Source organism: Monodelphis domestica, chromosome 7, assembly GCF_027887165.1.
Source record: "Monodelphis domestica isolate mMonDom1 chromosome 7, mMonDom1.pri, whole genome shotgun sequence".
Classification (NCBI taxonomy): domain Eukaryota; kingdom Metazoa; phylum Chordata; class Mammalia; order Didelphimorphia; family Didelphidae; genus Monodelphis; species Monodelphis domestica.
Window position 1 is genome coordinate 61,777,300 of NC_077233.1, and position 18,473 is coordinate 61,795,772.

Below are 18,473 nucleotides of genomic sequence, written 5' to 3' on the forward strand. Positions count from 1 at the left end.
CCTAACTGTGTGACCTGGCAAGTCACTTAACCCCAATTCCTAGCCCTTACAATTCTTCTGCCTTGGAAGGGATACACAGCATTGATACTAAGACAGAAGATAAAGATTAAAAAAATTTTTGTTTTGGATCATTGTCTTGATCAGTAGTTAAATCTTTCCGTTGATCATCCCACAACATTGCTGTTGTTGAGTTCAATATTCTCCTGGTTCTGCTCACTTCACTTGGCATCATTTCATATATGTTATCCTGGGTTTTTCTGACACCATCATGCTCACCATTTTTATAGTACAATAGTATTCCATTACAGTCATATACCACAACTTGTTCAGCCACTCCCCAATGGATAGGCATCCCCTCAATTTCCAATTCTTCACTACTACAAAAAAAGCAACTAGAAGTATTTTCAGTTTGCTGTTTCCAGCCGATCTGGTCCAGTGAGAATTAACTTCGAGTGCCTATCTCCAAGAACCAGGAACTTACCTTTGGGCATTCACTGCACTTTTATTTTTCCTTATAAGAGTATAGAATAATTGGGTTTCAGAATTGAAAGGAACCTCAGAGGACACATAGAAGGCAGCATGCTATCAAAGAAAGGAGTTTATAGGATTTAATTCAGAGGCCCTTAGAGCTCAGAATGTTGGGACTAAAAGTTACCTAGAGGTCATCTAGCCTAACTCCTTTATTTTACAGATGAGTAAACTATGACCTAAAGAGGAAAAACAATTGTCCAACATGTCAAGGGTAATTAATAGAAGAACCAGGATTTCAAACCTCCAAGTTCAGTGCACAACAACAGTACAATGAATTCAGAATCAGAGGGCCTAGGTTCAAAAGCCTACTCAGTTTCTTATCCCTTGTGTAATCTGGTCAAGTTACTTTACCCCTAAATGGAATATTTGTAAAGCATCTAGCACACATGTTGCTGTTCAGTTGTTTTCAGCCACGTCTGACTCTTTGAAACCTCATTTGAGCTTTTCTTGGCAAAAATACTGGCAATTTACCATTCCCTTCTCTAGCTAATTTTACAGATGAAGAAACTGAGGCAAGCAGGATTAAGTGGCTTGCCCAGAGATAAACAACTATTAAGTGTCTGCGGTCAAACTTGACTTCCTGACTCCAGAACTGACAAATAATAGTTGCTTAATAAATCTTTGTTTCCTTTCCTTCCCCTTCTCCCTCAGCCTGTTTCCCCATCTTTTAAAATGAAGGGGTTTGGATTAGATAGTCTCTAGGTTCTTTCCAATTCCATGTTCCCTAGACATCTAGCTTATCCCCTGGGCTGCCAAAAGGAAGAGAGATAAGGTAATTAAAAAAAAAAAAGGACTGCTAAAAATTAAAGCAGACTCAGTCTGCTTTTGATAATTGATAATCAATAGCAAAGACCAAGGCTGGGACCCTAGTGAGAAATATACTTATCCAACAGTGAGAGGAGCCCCTGAGAAACTGGACTGAGAAGGGGTCATCTAAGGGAACAAGTGTGTAATAAAATGGAAATAAACATGGGAATTTCCAACAAAGGACTAAGGGAAATCCCCCTGAGGTTAGCCAGGAAAGCCCTTCAAAAAAGATCAGCCCTTGGAAACCAGGCAGAATCAAAAGCTAAGCTGTAGGAAGCGGGGTTTAACATCCTTTCCCTAAACATGGGTTTTCAGCAGGGTTATGAATTTTGCTCTCACTCCCCCAGTTCCAGCCTATAGTCAAAAGCACTATATCGGGGGCAGCTAGGCGGGTCAGTAAATTGAGAGTCAGGCCTGGAGATAGAGTTCAAATCTGGTCTCAGATACTTCCTAACTGTATGGCCCTGGACAAGTCACTTCACTCCCATTGTTTAGCCCTTAACATTCTTCTACCTTAGAACCAATATACAGCATTGATTCTAAGACAGAAGTTAAGGGTTATGAAATTTTTTTTTATTTTAAAAGTACTATATTACTTACTACAACTAACCACCTTTTCCTCTTCCTATCCCAGTGATTCAGGATCCCTGACTAACTGCAAAAAGCACCTACCACTCTCATCTCTGTCCTCCTCAGCCCCACTCTACCCAACCCAACTCCAACTGTGCATAGCCCTTCTATTGTGCCTCCTGGAATTCCCCTTCTATCCTTAACAAACTTCTCTTTATATTAGACTGCTGGGAGCCATCAGGCCACGACACCTTGACAGAGTCACACGTGGTAGCTAAGGAGGCCACAGAGTGGCCCTTGGCAAGATGTGATTGCCCACTCAGTCCCCCATACATGACCTCTCTCATCAACATCCCTTATCTATGGAATTGACATGATTATTATTCCCCCTAGTCTCAAAATGAATAATGCAAGAGCAAAATACCTGTACCCTAATTCTCTAAAACATCACCAAAAGATCAGACCCTCAAACCCTTTCCCAAAAGACTATCATGGGTTAACTTTTACTTAAGTACATAATCCCCAGTGAAACCGCAGCTACAGGCCAAGCCCAAAACTTTCCCACTTACAGAAACCTATTCTCATGAAGTCAGCACACAAATCAATCATAGAGGCCTATACAATAAGTACAAGTACATCAAGCTTCAATATGCCTCAGTAACTAGATTACACAAACCAGTAACTCAGGAACTCCCTAGTGAACCCTGAGAAATGACCAGTCTAATATTAAATTTGAATTGTGTTCCCAGTACCCCTCAACCTCAATGTTGAAATATCTTTTAAGAACTGTTGATTAATGATTCCATTTTATTAAAAACAATAAGTAATTTTCCTTGATTATTTGTAAACTCAAAACTTCTCACAGAGTAATGAGAAAATTAAGCCACCTGTGACAAAATCATTTATCTTGTGTGCAACCTTTAATTCTGTCTGTAATCACAATACAAGAATATAGAATGTTAATCAAGTAATTTGTTAAAAATTAATGTATCACTTTTCCAATTATCTCTCTTTGAATATGTGTGTTAGGTAATGTATCTGTGTGCCAAGAAAATGAGTATAAAAATAAACCCCAGGCCTGGGAATGGTGGAGCAGCTATCAGATGCAAAGCAGTCCCATGACAGTAATGATTAAGCTATCCTTCATTTGTTATTTTCTTGACTGATTGTTCACCACCTGTCAGGAAACCCTGGAGTCACAGGACGAGTGAGGCTGGACCCTACCTGTGGCATTAGACCTAGACTGCAGATAGGGGAATATATTGGAATGGGAGTCAGGAAGATCTGGCTTTAAATCCCACCTCAGATATATACTAGTTGCATAAGCCTAGACAAGTCACTTAACCTCTGTTTGCCTCAGTTTCCTCATCTGTAAAATAGGGGAAAATAACAGAATCTCCTCAAAGGATAGTTGTAAGGATCAAATGACACAATGTCTTTAAAGGGCTTGGCACAGAGCCTGGCACACAGAAGGTACTTAATAAGCTCTTCTTTCTTTCCTTTGTGCCCTCATCTGTAAAATGAGAGGCTTGAACTCCAGGGCTATCAAGCATCTTTCCAGCAATAAATCTCTGATCTGAGGAGCCTGTGCTCCTTCCCTCTTTTTACTGTCTCTAGCACCTGGTTCCCAGCTAACACAACATCCCTGGACATTCTTTCTAGTACTAAATGTATTTTCTTTCATCTTATCTGTTTCATTCACATAGAGTAGAGGAGTCAGATTACTCTTGGCTTCCCATTGCTACTTCTAGACTCTCCCTTTGCTACCAACACACATCATCATCTTCTTGCTGGGAGGTTTGCTCTATCTAGGTATTTGGATCAATCCAGAGCCTGAGGGCAGGTATCTATCTGCCTCTATCTAGGAAGTGTCTGAGGTCAGATTTGATTCCAGGACCTCCTGTCTCCAGGTCTGACTCTCCATCCACAGAGCCACCTAGCTGCCCCTTCAATAAACAAATATTCATATTCCTTCAACTTTTTCTGTTGCTTTGATCTCACCTCCTTGAGGTCAGAGACTAGATACCCTCTTTGTGTAGCTTGGAATAGTGGTTAGTGGGATATGAAGTAAGTACTTCATAAATGCTTCCTGGGGCAGTTAGGTGGCTCAGGGGATAGAGAGCCTGGTCTGGAGAGTGGAGGTCCTGGGTAAAAATCTGGTCTTAGATACTTCCTAGCTATTTGAATGATCCTGGACAAGTCACTTAACCCCAGTTGTCTAGCCCTTCACATTCTTCTGCCTTGGAATTGATAGCATTGATTCTATGACAGAAAGGAATTGTTATAAAAATAAATGTTTGCTGATTGATTAATTGACCCATTTCATTCTACTTCAGCCATAGACAGGGAAGGTCACAACCTTGATGTTACCATCCTGAACATGTCTCACTTTTATGAGCAAAAGGTTCTTTTCATCAGCCACAACCTCTTATATGGTTTTAGCTTTCCCTTTATAGCATTTGGGAATCCAAAAAGATTCATTAAAATGATACAGTGTAGAATCAGAAGGCTCAGCATCAAACATTCAGAGGAAAGAGTAACACGTTGACAGTTGAGTTAGTGCTTTGCATTGTTCTGCCTAGGGGCAGAAAGGTTGCTCTTGGGAAAGGCAATTTCCCAAAGTCCTTTGGGAATGGCACTATTTCATCTACCTGTAGCTCTTTACAGGAATGTCAAGCTCTAAAAGTATGCCAGGTTAGAGAGCCGAGAATCTTGACTGCACAGCTCTCTCTCCTCTCACTCACCTCTCAGTCCCTAGTAATCAGGCTTCCAAATTCACGTCAACTGGAACTGCTCTTCCAACAATCTCCTTTTGCATTTTATTTTTTCAGTTAACAAGTTTATTTTTTGTTTGTTTATTTCTCTTACAGCCCAACTTTAAAAAAAGAATAAAACAGGGGGCAGCTGGGTAGCTCAGTGGATTGAGAGCTAGGCCTAGAGATGGGAGGTCCTAGGTTCAAATCTAGCCTCAGACACTTCCCAGCTGTGTGACCCTGGGCAAGTCACTTGACCCCCATTGCCTAGCCCTTACCAGTCTTCTGCCTTGGAGCCAATACACAGTATTGACTCCAAGACAGAAGGTAAGGGTTTAAAAAAAAAAAAGAATAAAACTTAAAATTTTAAATACTCAACATTAGCAAAACAGATTCCCACCAATCATGGTGGGATCTCTTCATTTCCAGATGAAGTCTTAATTGCCAGATCCAATGACCTTGGGGTCATTTTCTCAGCTGATAACACTGTTGATCACCCCCTCCTCCTGGTTACTCTTTTCATCTCTCTCCTGGTGCTTCCCTCACTGCTTCACTCTTTGTTCTCCTTCTCCTTTGCTAGATCATCAGTCACTCCGAACTGTGATTCTAGCCCAAGGCTCTGCCCTGTACACGCTACATCTTCTCACTTGTTGACCTCATCAGCTACCGTGGATTAAAGGATCATCTCGATGCAGGTGGCTCTCCTAAGGTACCCAGTCCTATTCTCTCTCTCCTCCGCTCCAGAATACTGGAAGTTGGGTCAGGAAGAACTGGAAATCATGCCTTGGACCCTTATTGGGTATATGATTCTAGGCAAGCTGCTCAAACTCTCTCAGCCTCGGTTTCCTTATCTGTAAAGTGCAGATCATAATACCCCCTTCACCAGGTTAATATGAGGACCAATAAATATGATCATGGATGTGAAGAAACCTGAAATCCTTAAAGCACTCTGTCAATAGCTATGATTATCATCAACACCATTATTGTTGCTATTACCTTCACAAACTACATAGTGCACATTTTGGTCTGGGCACCTCAAACACATGTCCACAATGGAACTCACAATCTTCCTCACTGCCCTCATACACACCTCCCTCCCTTCAGAACTTCCATGCTTCTAGCAAGGGCAACACCATTTTCACAGCCTCCCATCTGGGGAAGCCCAGAGCCATCTTGGACCCTTCACACTCTCCATCAGTTGTCAGATCTACCACCTCTCTCCCACCCCTCATTGTCTCTGCCCCTTGGGCTACCCCAAGCCTTGTCACACCTGGACCCCTGTACTGGGCTCCTAATTGGTCTCTCTACCTCGATACTCTCCCTTCTCCAGTCCCTCTGGCTCACGAACATCTGCTTTATCCTGAGCATGTCATTCACTCAGTCAGGAAATCCCAATGGCTCCCTCCTACTTCTTCTAATTTTTTTTTTAAACCCTTACCTTCTTAGAGTCAATACTGTATATTGGCTCCAAGGCAGAAGAGTGATAAGGCTAGGCAATGGGGGTCAAATGACTTGCCCAGGGTCACACAACTGGGAAGTGTCTGAGGCCAGATTTGAACCTAGGACCTCTTGTCTCTAGGCCTGACTCTCAATCCACTGAGCTACCCAGCTGCTCCCGCTCCCTCCTACTTCTAAGATCAAATACAAATTCTTCTGCTCAGCATTAGGAGTCTGACACAACCTAGTTCCAATTCGACTTGCCTTTCCTGAATTATTACAGAACTCCTCCGTGCCTCGAGGGTGCTCAAGAAATATTTGCTGCCCGTGACTCATGGCCACTTCTGGACCATTCCTGTGATGCCATCTCTCAGTGATCTCTGTCCTCACTAGGTCCTAGCTGCTGCCACCTCCTGGCCTCCAAAGTGCTCTGCTCTCCCACGAATTGCAGGACACGGTTTATAATCTTTCTCCCCACCCCATCCTCTGCCTTCCATCCACATAGTCAGCCAGTTAGTGAAGATTGATTAAGTGTCTGTTCTGTGCAGGGCAGCATGCTAACTGCTGGAGATACAATAAGAGGCAAAAAACAGGCCCTTCCCTCTGTGAATTTTAGATTTACTCCACCCTGCTTAGTCTTTAGAATTCTAGCAACCAGGAATGTCTACACCCCCACTTAAGGATTAAGGGTTGGGGCGGAAGGTCTGTGACACGTGGGTGCTAACAAGTGACAAATCAGAAACAACTGACTGACCCCCCTGGTCACAATCTAATGAAATAGCAAGCAAAATAATAAAAGTACTTGTGTGTGTATATAATAAATACATATAATATATGATGCAATCGATATGTATGTTACAAATATACAAATAAATATATAAATAAGCAAAATAAACAAGCATGCATGTCTATATAATAAACATATAGTATATAATGCAATAAATAGATATGCATGTCATAAATATATAAACAAGCAAAATTAATATGTATGTATATAAATAGACTAGAATATAATAAATAGACATGTCTATAACAAAATATAAATGCATATACATAATAAATATATAAATAATCAAAAAATTAAATGTGTATGTGTATATATAATTATATATGTAGCATATATATTATACGCATGTATATATAATATAATATATATAAATATACACATGTATATATAATATGCATATGTATATAATTATAGGTGCAACGTGTATATATATAATAAATGTGCATATATAATTAGATGAATAAATACAACAAATATACAAATACATGTATATGTATATCCTAAATATAGAAACAAGCAAAATAAATATGTGTATATATGAATATATACATATATATTTATATACACATACATACACATACACCTATATATTTGTTGTTGTTTAGTCATTTTTCAGACATGACTGACCCTCCATGACCCCATTTTCTCTGAACCAAAGATACTCATTTTCCATTGCCTCCTCCAGCTCATTTTCCAGATTAGGAAACAGAGGCAAACAGGGTTAAGTGACTTGTTCAGGGTCACACAGCTAGTAAGTGTCTGAGGCCAGATTTGAATTCAGGTCTTCCTGACTCTATCCACTGTACCACTTAGCTGAAATATGTGTGTGTGTGTGTGTGTGTGTGTGTATTTTTTTTAATGTTTTATTTCTATTCACACACATGCTATATATGAGATAAAAAGGAAATACCACAGGGAAGGCACTAGAATAAAGAGGGGCTGAGATGTCCCTGCCAGTACTGTGGCCTCTTCGACAACAAGAGTTCTGCCTTCACTCCATCTCAGCTCTCCAAAGACATGATTCCACTTAATATTTCACTCTCACTCACCAGCACACTCATTTCATTATTCTAGATGCTGATCTTCTGCTCTCTCAGCCTTGCTGCCTGTCCCTCCACTTCTCCTTCTGCCCTATTCTTCTAAGCATATTTGTTGTCTTCAGAGCAATATAATAATTTATATGGCAGCTTCATGGTACAGTAGATAGAATGCTGAGCCTGGAATCAGGATGTCCTGAGTTCAAATTCTGTCTTGGATATTTACTAGCCGTGGGACTCTGGGCAAGTGACTAAATCCTGCTTGTCTTGGTTCCTCTTTCTGTAAAAATGAGCTGGAGAAGGAAGTGGCAAACCATTAGAGTATCTTTGCCAAGAAAACCCCAAATGGAGTCACGAATCACCAGATGCAACTGACCAGATATAGCTCAATAACAAAAAACAAAAAAAACATTTATATACTACTTTTTTTTTTAAATATATTTTATTTGATCATTTCCAAGCATTATTCGTTAAAGACATAGATAATTTTCTTTTCCTCCCCCCCCACCCCCCATAGCCAACGCGTAAGTCCACTGGGCATTAGATGTTTTCTTGATTTGAACCCATTGCTTTGTTGATAGTATTTGCATTAGAGTGTTCATTTAGAGTCCATCCTCTGTCATGTCCCCTCAACCTCTGTATTCAGGCAGTTGCTTTTTCTCGGCGTTTCCACTCCCATAGTTTATCCTTTCCTTATGAATGGTGTTTTCTTCTCCTGGATCCCTGCAAGTTGTTCAGGGACATTACACCGCCACTAATGGAGAAGTCCATTACGTTCGATTATGCCACAGTGTGTCAGTCTCTGTGTACAATGTTCTCCTGGTTCTGCTCCTCTCGCTCTGCATCACTTCCTGGAGGTTGTTCCAGTCTCCATGGAACTTCTCCACTTTATTATTCCTTTTAGCACAATAGTATTCCATCACCAACATATACCACAATTTGCTCAGCAATAACCCAATTGATGGGCATCCCCTCGTTTTCCAGTTTTGGGCCACCACAAAGAGCGCAGCTATGAATATTTTTGTACAAGTCTTTGTGTCCATTATCTCTTTGGGGTACAGACCCAGCAGTGCTATGGCTGGGTCAAAGGGTAGATATTCTTTTGTTGCTCTTTGGGCATAGTTCCAAATTGCCCTCCAGAATGGTTGGATCAACTCACAACTCCACCAGCAATGAATTAATGTCCCTACTTTGCCACATCCCCTCCAGCATTCATTACTTTCCTTTGCTGTTATGTTAGCCAATCTGCTAGGTGTGAGGTGATACCTCAGAGTTGTTTTGATTTGCATCTCTCTGATTATAAGAGATGTAGAACACTTCTTCATGTGCTTGTTAATAGTTTTGATTTCTTTATCTGAGAACTGCCTATCCATTTCCCTTGCCCATTTATCAATTGGAGAATGGCTTGATTTTTTGTACAATTGATTTAGCTCATTATAAATATGAGTAATTAAACCTTTGTCAGAGGTTTCTATGAAGATTTTTTCCCAATTTGTTGTTTCCCTTCTGATTTTAGTTATATTGGTTTTGTTTGTACAAAAGCTTTTTAGTTTGATGTAGTCAAAATTATTTATTTTACATTTTGTGATTCTTTCTATATCTTGCTTGGTTTTAAAGCCTTTCCCCTCCCAAAGGTCTGACATGTATACTATTCTATGTTTACCCAATTTACTTATGGTTTCCTTCTTTATGTTTAAGTCACTCACCCATTTTGAATTTATCTTGGTGTAGGGTGTGAGGTGTTGATCTATTCCTAGTCTTTCCCACACTGTCTTCCAATTTTCCCAGCAGTTTTTATCGAATAGTGGATTTTTGTCCCAAAAGCTGGGATCTTTGGGTTTATCGTATACTGTCTTGCTGAGGTCGCTTTCCCCCAGTCTATTCCACTGATCTTCCTTTCTGTTTCTTAGCCAGTACCAAATTGTTTTGATGACTGCTGCTTTGTAATATAGTTTTAGGTCAGGGACTGCAAGGCCCCCATCATATGTGTTTTTTTTCATTATTTCCCTGGATATCCTTGATCTTTTGTTCTTCCAAATGAACTTTGTTATAGTTTTTTCTAAATCAGTGAAGAAGTATTTTGGTAGTTCAATGGGTATGGCCATTTATATACTACTTTAAGGCCTACAGAATGTCTCAAATAAAATATTTACAAATGATAATTTTTGAACAAATTATAATTCTTTTGATCTTTACAACAATCCAATGAAGAAGATGCTGATGTTATGATCCCCATCTTGCATATGAGGAAACTGAGACAAACAAAGAAGTGAAGTGACTATCTCAAGGTCATACAGCTAGGGTCTGAGGCTGGATTTAAACTCCAAGTCTAGCATTCTACCCACTAGACCACCTAGCTGCCTCCTAACCATGACTTTTAGGTTGTGTAATAAATGAGTAATGGACCTGGGGTTAGGAAGACCTGAGTTCAAATCCAGTGTCAGTCACTAGCTATGAAATTTATTAGTCAAGTGACCCTGGACAAGTCTTTTATCTGTCTCAGTTTCTTCAACTGTAGAAAAAGCTACTTCACACAATTGTTGTGGGGATCAAATGAGGAAATATTTGTAAGGATGGAGCCTACTATATAGTAGATACTATATAAATGTTTCCTTCCCTCCTTCCCTTCTTCTTTCCCTCCTTCTTTCCCTTCCTCATTCCTTCCTTTGTTCCTTCCTTTGTTTCTTCATTCCTTCATTCCTTCCTCCCTTCTCTCCCTCCTTCCTTCTCTCCCTTCCTCTTTTCTCTCTTACCGCCTCCCTTCTTTCCTTCCCTCCTCCCTTTCTTTCTTCTGTCCTTCCTTCCCTCCTTCCATCCAGGCTTCCTTCCTTCTGTCCTTCCTTCTCTTGTTCCTTCCTTCCTCCCTTCTTTCCTATCCTCCTTTCTTTCTTCCTTCCTTTTCTCCATTTCTCTCTGTTCTCCCAGTTCCTCACTTCTTCTCTGTTCTCACTTTTCATCCTTCATAGTTATCCACTATATAGTTTCTCAAGTTCATCTATACAATATCTTCTTCCCTTGGATCTTTTGAATTGTGGTGACTGGGTCTACTACAAATACAATAAGTTACCTAATTTCAACTGGTCCCTCACTATTGCATGACAATCTTTTAATTATTAATTAATCTACCCTAATTAACTCTAGCAAGCAAACATTTATTATACTAAACCCCATACACCAGATTTTAATATTCAAAAGGAACAGGGATGTGCTGGATCCAACTCAAACCAGCTCCTGAGATCCGATTGTTAAATTTTCAGTGTGATTTTTCAAACCTGTTAAATCAGAAACCTGTTATAGATCAGAACCTGATTTATTATTCTGTTGATTGTCTAGATTTAAGAAAGTGAAGAGAAAGATAATAAATGTGCTTGCTCTGAGTATATTTTTCCCCACCAGAAAGTCAGTTGCACACACCTGAAAAGGGATTCAGTTGAGACTATTCAATATCTCTAACCAAAAATTCAGGGTGCCTGGAGATGGGAGAGAAGTGCTAAAATCTTCTAAATCTGCATGATTCTGTGATGGCTCCTAAAATGGTTTCCCAAGTTTTCTGTTGACCCAGGCAAAGTCCTATTTCTGACCTGCACTTGAGATGTTCCCTCCTCTTGGGGGGTTTCAGGAGAGATATTGATGGAGAACAAAGTATTATAATTACCATTTCTAAAACAATGATTTGGAACTTTGGAGCACAGTAATTAGAAGGAAATGAGGACATAGAATTGGAAAGTCTTGCAGTTTATTCAAGGTTGGACACAAAAAGAGGTGGGGAGTGTTTGTCAGTCAATAATCAATATTGATATATCATATATGTAACATAATAATCAATTAATCAATAAGCATTTATTAGGCACTTACTATAGCCATACAAGACTAAGTGAACATCCATGAAGTCATAATTGGGGGAAATGCACAAGAGCTTCTTAGGTTTGGCATATTAAAAAAAAATCAAAAGAAAGTAGGAAGCCATTAAAACCACCGATGCCGATGTGTACAGCCTAGTAGCCAATTAATATGGGCATGAGTCTTCTAGGGAAAGCTATGCCTCTAAATTGCCTCACTTTGGTTATTCCCTCAAGTGAGGATCAAAGGCTCTTTGATGGAGACACTCAGTTTTTTCCCTTGGGATTCTACAAAGCAGATCCTCTAGGGAAGGAGGAACAAACTTCCAGGACACAAAGATCTCACCATGGAGGAAAAGGCCTCAGTGGTTAATGTGGCTATGTATAAATGGGGGGGGGGGGGGAATATTTTTGCTAGTAAACAAATGGGAATTTATTTGCATTCCAAAGGGAAGGGATGATGCTCACAGTCACAAAATTTTCAGAAGCAAATATACTCCTTTTGGCCTTTTACCCTCATCAATGCGGCAAAACTCTGGACAAGAAAATTAAAAGGTGTTTATTAAAAATAAGTCAACGTAGCAGCACTGACAACTGGAAATGAGCCCAGATTTCACGTGGGCCAGCCTTTCAGAAAAAAACTTTCATAATGGCATAAGCAAGTCTGATAGGTTTGCCATCAGCAAAAGAGGTCGGGCCTCTGGCAGCTCAGTTCCTCCCCAAGAATGTGCAGGGGGCACCAATGGGGAACTTGACTGGCCTAGGTGCCAAGTCTCAGGGAATAAGAAGAGGCAGACAGAGTGAAGCCTCCCCACAGCACTGATGGGCCAGCAGGGCTGGGAACAATGGGTCAGAGTCAAGACATCTTTCAGAAATACTGTCATATGCCTCATAAGAAAAGACCCAAGAGGGGGCAGCTGGGTAGCTCAGTGGTTTGAGAACCAGTCCTAGAGATGGGAGGTCCTAGGTTCAAATCTGGCCTCAGCCACTTCCTAGCTGTGTGACCCTGGGCAAGTCACTTGACCCCCATTGCCTAGCCCTTACCACTCTTCTGCCTTGGAGCCAATACTCAGTATTGATTCTAAGACGGAAGGTAAGGGTTTAAAAAAAAAAAGAAAGAAAAGACCCAAGAAATGAGAAAGCAGATTCAAAGTGGTTATAGCTTAAGGGGCACCATAATAATGCCCATCCATGGGTTCCTTGTACAAAGGATTCTTGTTCAGGCTAGATTAGATGGCTTCTGAGGTCCCATCCAAGAATGAGATGCTCTGATTTCTGTGATTATTTTATAGCCTTTCCTCACTTCCCTTTTACTTTTCATCTCCTTGTAATCAGGCTTTTGGTTCCACCATTCTTTCCAAGATTATTCCTGATTTCTGAAAAAGTGGAAGCCATGGCCTCTCCTCCGTCATTCTAATTCACTTCTCTGCAGTCTCAAACACCAGTCTCTCTTCTTGACTACTCTTTCCTTCATTGGTATCTATGACAGTGCTCTCTCCTGGCTCCCATCCTCCCTGCCTGGTGTCTCCTTCTCCTATGATCCTTTTCTGAATCTGAATCTTTTCTTCTCTAAGCATGGATATTTATTTATCAGGGCTCCATCCTTAGGACTGGTCTCTGTATAGGCATAGGATATGTAGGAAAGTGCATAGAGTGTTGGAACTGGAGTTAGGAAGACCTGAATTCAACTCTGGACTCATCTACTTGTTTGTTGAGTGATCCTGGTCAAATCACTTAAGCTCTGCTGCCTCAGTCTCCTTGAATGTAAAATGGGGAAAATAAACAGGGCAGTTAGTTGGCTCAGTAGATAGAGAGCCAGACCTAGATACTAAAGGTCTCAAGTTCAAATCTGACCTCAGGCATTTCTTAGCTGTGTGACCTTGGACAAGTCACTCAACCCCCTTTGCCTATCCCTTATCACTCTTCTACCTTGGAACCAATATGCAGCATGGATTCTAAGACTGAAGATAAGGGTTGTTGGGTTTGTTTTTTGTTTTTTTTTTTTTAATGGAGATAATAATGCCTCCCAGAGTTGTTTTGAAGACCAACTAAGATAATATTTGTAAAAGGCTTAGTAAAGGGCACAAAGCAGACACTAAATAGATGTTTGTTTTTTATTTTGTTTATCTGCACTCTTTCTCAGCAATCTCACTGGCTCCTGAGGACACAGCTTTTATTTTACATTGAAAAATCATGACTGTTATTCTACTTTCTCTTCTCGGAATTCCAGTCCCACATAGTCAAAAGGCCTGCTTGGCATTTCCAACTAGATGTTCCATTGAATGAATGAGTATGTGAGTGAAAAGGCCTTTAAGGACTTTAGGATGTCAAATAACTCTCCTTGTCCCAGAAGCCTCTCCCAGTGTATCACGCCCTCCTTCCCAAACTCTTGGGACCTTCAGCTCCAGACACCTACAGCTCCAAATGTTAAGAAATCTTAAAGTCTATTGTTAGTCTGAGATCAGTGAAGTAGGACTTCCCTCAGGGAGGAACTCTCATGTGACAAGGTCCACCCAGGAGCCTTCACCCTTGAGCTAAGTAAACTGGGGTTCATTTAATCTTTCTAGGCTACAAGTTTGGGGGCTTCTAGATTCCATGTTGACAGCTCTTACTCATTATCTCTCACCTGAATTATTGAAAAAGCTCTTCATTGCTATCTCTAGTCCCAGTGTCTCCCCTCTCTAATGTGTTCTTCACTGCTAATGCCATCTTACAAAAGCAGATAAGTGATAGAAGCAATATCCTAACTCCTCCCTGACTCCACACCCCGACCGACCATGCAATGGCCTCTCATTTTTCCTTAAGAGCAATTGAGGGCTATCCTTGAGACTTAATTGATTCCAGGTACTGATGGCTCAGGCTATTGGCAATTACATATTGGTTGTCTGCATACCTACAGCCACAAGGAACTCCAGGTGAGCTTTCTGATGGGTGATAGATAATGATGGGTAACAGATCTTCACTCAATTGAGTGAGCTGGAGGAATCTTCAATGCCTGTCCCCGCTATTAAACCTGAACCAACTGGGGAATGGATGAGTCAGGTCTAGGTCAGAAAATTAATGTTTTCTCTTTCTTTCTTTCTTTCTTTCTTTCTTTCTTTCTTTCTTTCTTTCTTTCTTTCTTTCTTTCTTTCTTTCTTTCTTTCTCTCTTTCTCTCTTTCTCTCTTTCTCTCTTTCTCTCTTTCTCTCTTTCTCTCTTTCTCTCTTTCTCTCTTTCTCTCTCTCTCTCTCTCTCTCTCTCTCTCTCTCTCTCTCTCTCTCTCTCTCTCTCTCTCTCTCTTTCTCTCTCTTTCTCTCTCTTTCTCTCTCTTTCTCTCTCTTTCTCTCTCTTTCTCTCTCTTTCTCTCTCTCTTTCTTCTCTCTCTCTCTCTTTCTTCTCTCTCTCTCTCTTTCTCTCTCTGACTCTCTGTCTCTCTGACTCTGTCTCTCTCTGTCTCTCTCTCCTGTCAACATGGAATCTAGAAAGCCCAAACTTGTAGTGATGTCACTCATCCCAAATGGTATATAACAGGGGTCCCCAAACTATGGCCTTAGGGCCACATGTGGCACCTTGAGGCCATGTATCCGGCCCCCACCATACTTCCAGAAGGAGCACCTCTTTCGTTGGTGGTCAGTGAGAGGAGTGCTGTATGTGGCAGCACCACAAAGCACAGCATAGCTCACATACAGTGATGACATGGGCATTGTACCCCCCCAAAACCCAGGCCAACTATTACCAGGGAAACTCCCAGCCTTTGTATCCTTGTGACTCTTAACCTAGAAATACCCAATGACCCCCCCCCAGGGTACTGAGATGTTTACCCTCTTTTGTCCTCTAGACTTAAGATGGACAAAGATGAATCTTTATGCCTCCAGGCAGGCCCCAGTCAGATGAGGACCTCACCCCACCAAATGCCTGAGGGACTAATACTCTAGGTCTTGTCCACACCCGGAGGGACATAGCATCTAAAGAGTATATAAACCTCAGAACTGATGTCATCTGAGGGACAGCCTTTCCACCCATGCTGTCCTTATGGAGGAACAGCCTTTCCATTCATGCTGTTCTCCCAAGGAACTGCTCCCCATTTTGCTGTTCCACCTTGCTATCCTCCTGGCCATTCTCAACATCACTTTCTAAATTAATAAATTTCTCCTTTTGTTTTTAAGCTAAGTTTTGGAGTCTTGCATGCTTGCAAAAGGCATCCTTCCCAAACCCCAGGGGTATCCTTCCCGCCCATAACAGTACTACTTCCGGTGACATACTCCTTTGCATGGTACCTTAGAATGAGGCGCCATGCAAAGGATTATATGAATGCACGATGGAAGACTTCAGCATGGTGAGCAATCTAGGGGAGAGGATCCTGCACTGTGTATACAGCTACCCAGTTAGGGTTAGAGTTAGGGTTAGGGTTAGGTTTTTATAGTCCAGCCCTCCAATGGTCTGAGGGACAGTGAACTGACCCTCTGCTTAAAAAGTTTGGGGACCCCTGGTATAGTTACCCAAATTCTTTTGTTCGTTGGAGTCGCCCTCTAGTGCCATGTCACTCCCAGGAATATGTCCCCAGAATCCAGGGTGTAGACCCTGTAAAAGTTGTGGCGCCAGACTGAGTAAAGGACCAGCTATTGGACTTCTCCCTTTCCTGATTAAAGACTTGGATTTTCTGACTACTTTAGTAGTTCTGGGTTATTCTTTCTTTCCTTCTGTTGACTGAGAGAAAACACAGAACTATTAAATAGTCAAAATTACTCTTTAATCAAGGGAAAGGTGTTCAATGCAATAGTAAGCCTCGACACAGAGCTGTGCGCCACACGACTGCACAGAGTCTGAGGATTGAACTCTGGCTGCTCTGGACACTGATCCCCAGGAAAGCCAACCGTGCTAGATTGGACTATTCCGAGAACAACAAAAGAATCTGGGGACCTCTATACCATTTGGGAGAAATCCAGGGAAAGATGATTGACATTGCTATAGCTACAAAGAAAGTGGGAGTGTTCAAGCTACATTGACAGGATTCAATCAAGCTTGGGAAAGGAATCATAGCTAGTGGCTAGGGTCTAAGGAAAGGGGCTGCTTACCAAGTATCCTAAAGGATGGTCTCTGCTCAGGAGTGGATCTTCTTGGGAAAGCATCTCTGATATTATAGGGTAGACTACCTAAGATAAAAATGATCCTTAGCATATCCTTAGTCCCACCCAACTAGGATTGTCATTCACCTGAGGGTCCACTATTCAGTCTGAAACTGCTAGCCAGGGATTCCCTACAGGGTGGACTCCCACAGGAACAGGGAACAAGTACAAACTTTGGAGTCTTCCACTTAGAAGCTAGACCTAAAACTTGGGGCTCATCAGATCTTACTAGGCGATAAGATTGGGATTTCTAGACTCCATGTTGATACTTCCTTCCTTTCCTCCTCCCTTCTTCCTTCCTTCCTTCCTTCCTTCCTTCCTTCCTTCCTTCCTTCCTTCCTTCCTTCCTTCCTTCCTTCCTTCCTTCCTTCCTTCCTTCCTTCCTTCCCTCCTCCCTTCTTCCTTCCTTCCTTCCTTCCTTCCTTCTTCCTTCCTTCCTTCCTTCCTTCCTTCTTCCTTCCTTCCTTCCTCCCTTCTTCCTTCCTTCATTCTTCCTTCCTCCCTTCTTCCTCCCTCTCTTCTTCCTTCCTCCCTCCCTCCCTCCCTTCCTTCCTTCCTTCCTCCCTCCCTTCCTTCCTTCCTTCCTTCCTTCCTTCCTTCCTTCCTTCCTTCCTTCCTTCCTTCCTTCCTTCCTTCCTTCCTTCCTTCCTTCCCTCCTCCCTTCTTCCTTTCTTCCTTCCTTCCTTCCTTCCTTCTTCCTTCCTTCCTTCCTCCCTTCTTCCTTCCTTCATTCTTCCTTCCTCCCTTCTTCCTCCCTCTCTTCTTCCTTCCTCCCTCCCTCCCTCCCTTCCTTCCTTCCTTCCTTCCTTCCTTCCTTCCTTCCTTCCTTCCTTCCTTCCTTCCTTCCTTCCTTCCTTCCTTCCTTCCTTCCTTCCTTCCTTCCTTCCTTCCTTCCTCTCTCCCTCTGATTGACTAGTTCCTCCCAGAAACTCCATTTTAAAGAGGACATACAGTGTACATCTCTTGATTCCTTTCCAGACTACACTCCTGACTGTATGGACTTTTTCTACCATGCCCCAACACTGGATCCCTTCATTGTACCTCCCCATACCCCTCCTGTTTTTTGTTGTTATTCAGTCATTTCAGTCTTGCCCAACTTTTTGTGACCCCACTTGAGATTTTCTTGGTAAAGATACTGTCATAGTTTGCCATTTCCTTCTCCAGCTCATTTTATAAATGAGGAACTGAGACAAACCAGGTTAAGTGATTTAGCCAAGGGTCACGACAACTAGTGTCTGAGGCCAGATTTGAACTCAGGAAGATGAGCCTTCCTGACACCAGGCCCAGTACTCTGGGCACTTTGGTGTCACCTAGCTGCCCTTTTATATATTGCCTACCCCACTGGAATGTAAGTTCCTTTTTCTTCTTTAAAGAAATACTATTTGCTATATATATGGGATGGTTCTCTGGGATGAAGAAAGATACTTGTGTCAACCTGAAAAATAGCAGAACTACCAGTATAGTTATAATAAGGGTTTTTAATAGAGGTAGCAGATTAATCTGGGAAAAGGCACAGATTCTCAGTTCTGGCACTTTTAATATACTACAGGATGTGAGGTGCTTATAGACATTTTAGGGAAGGACATCAATATGGGAACATAAATT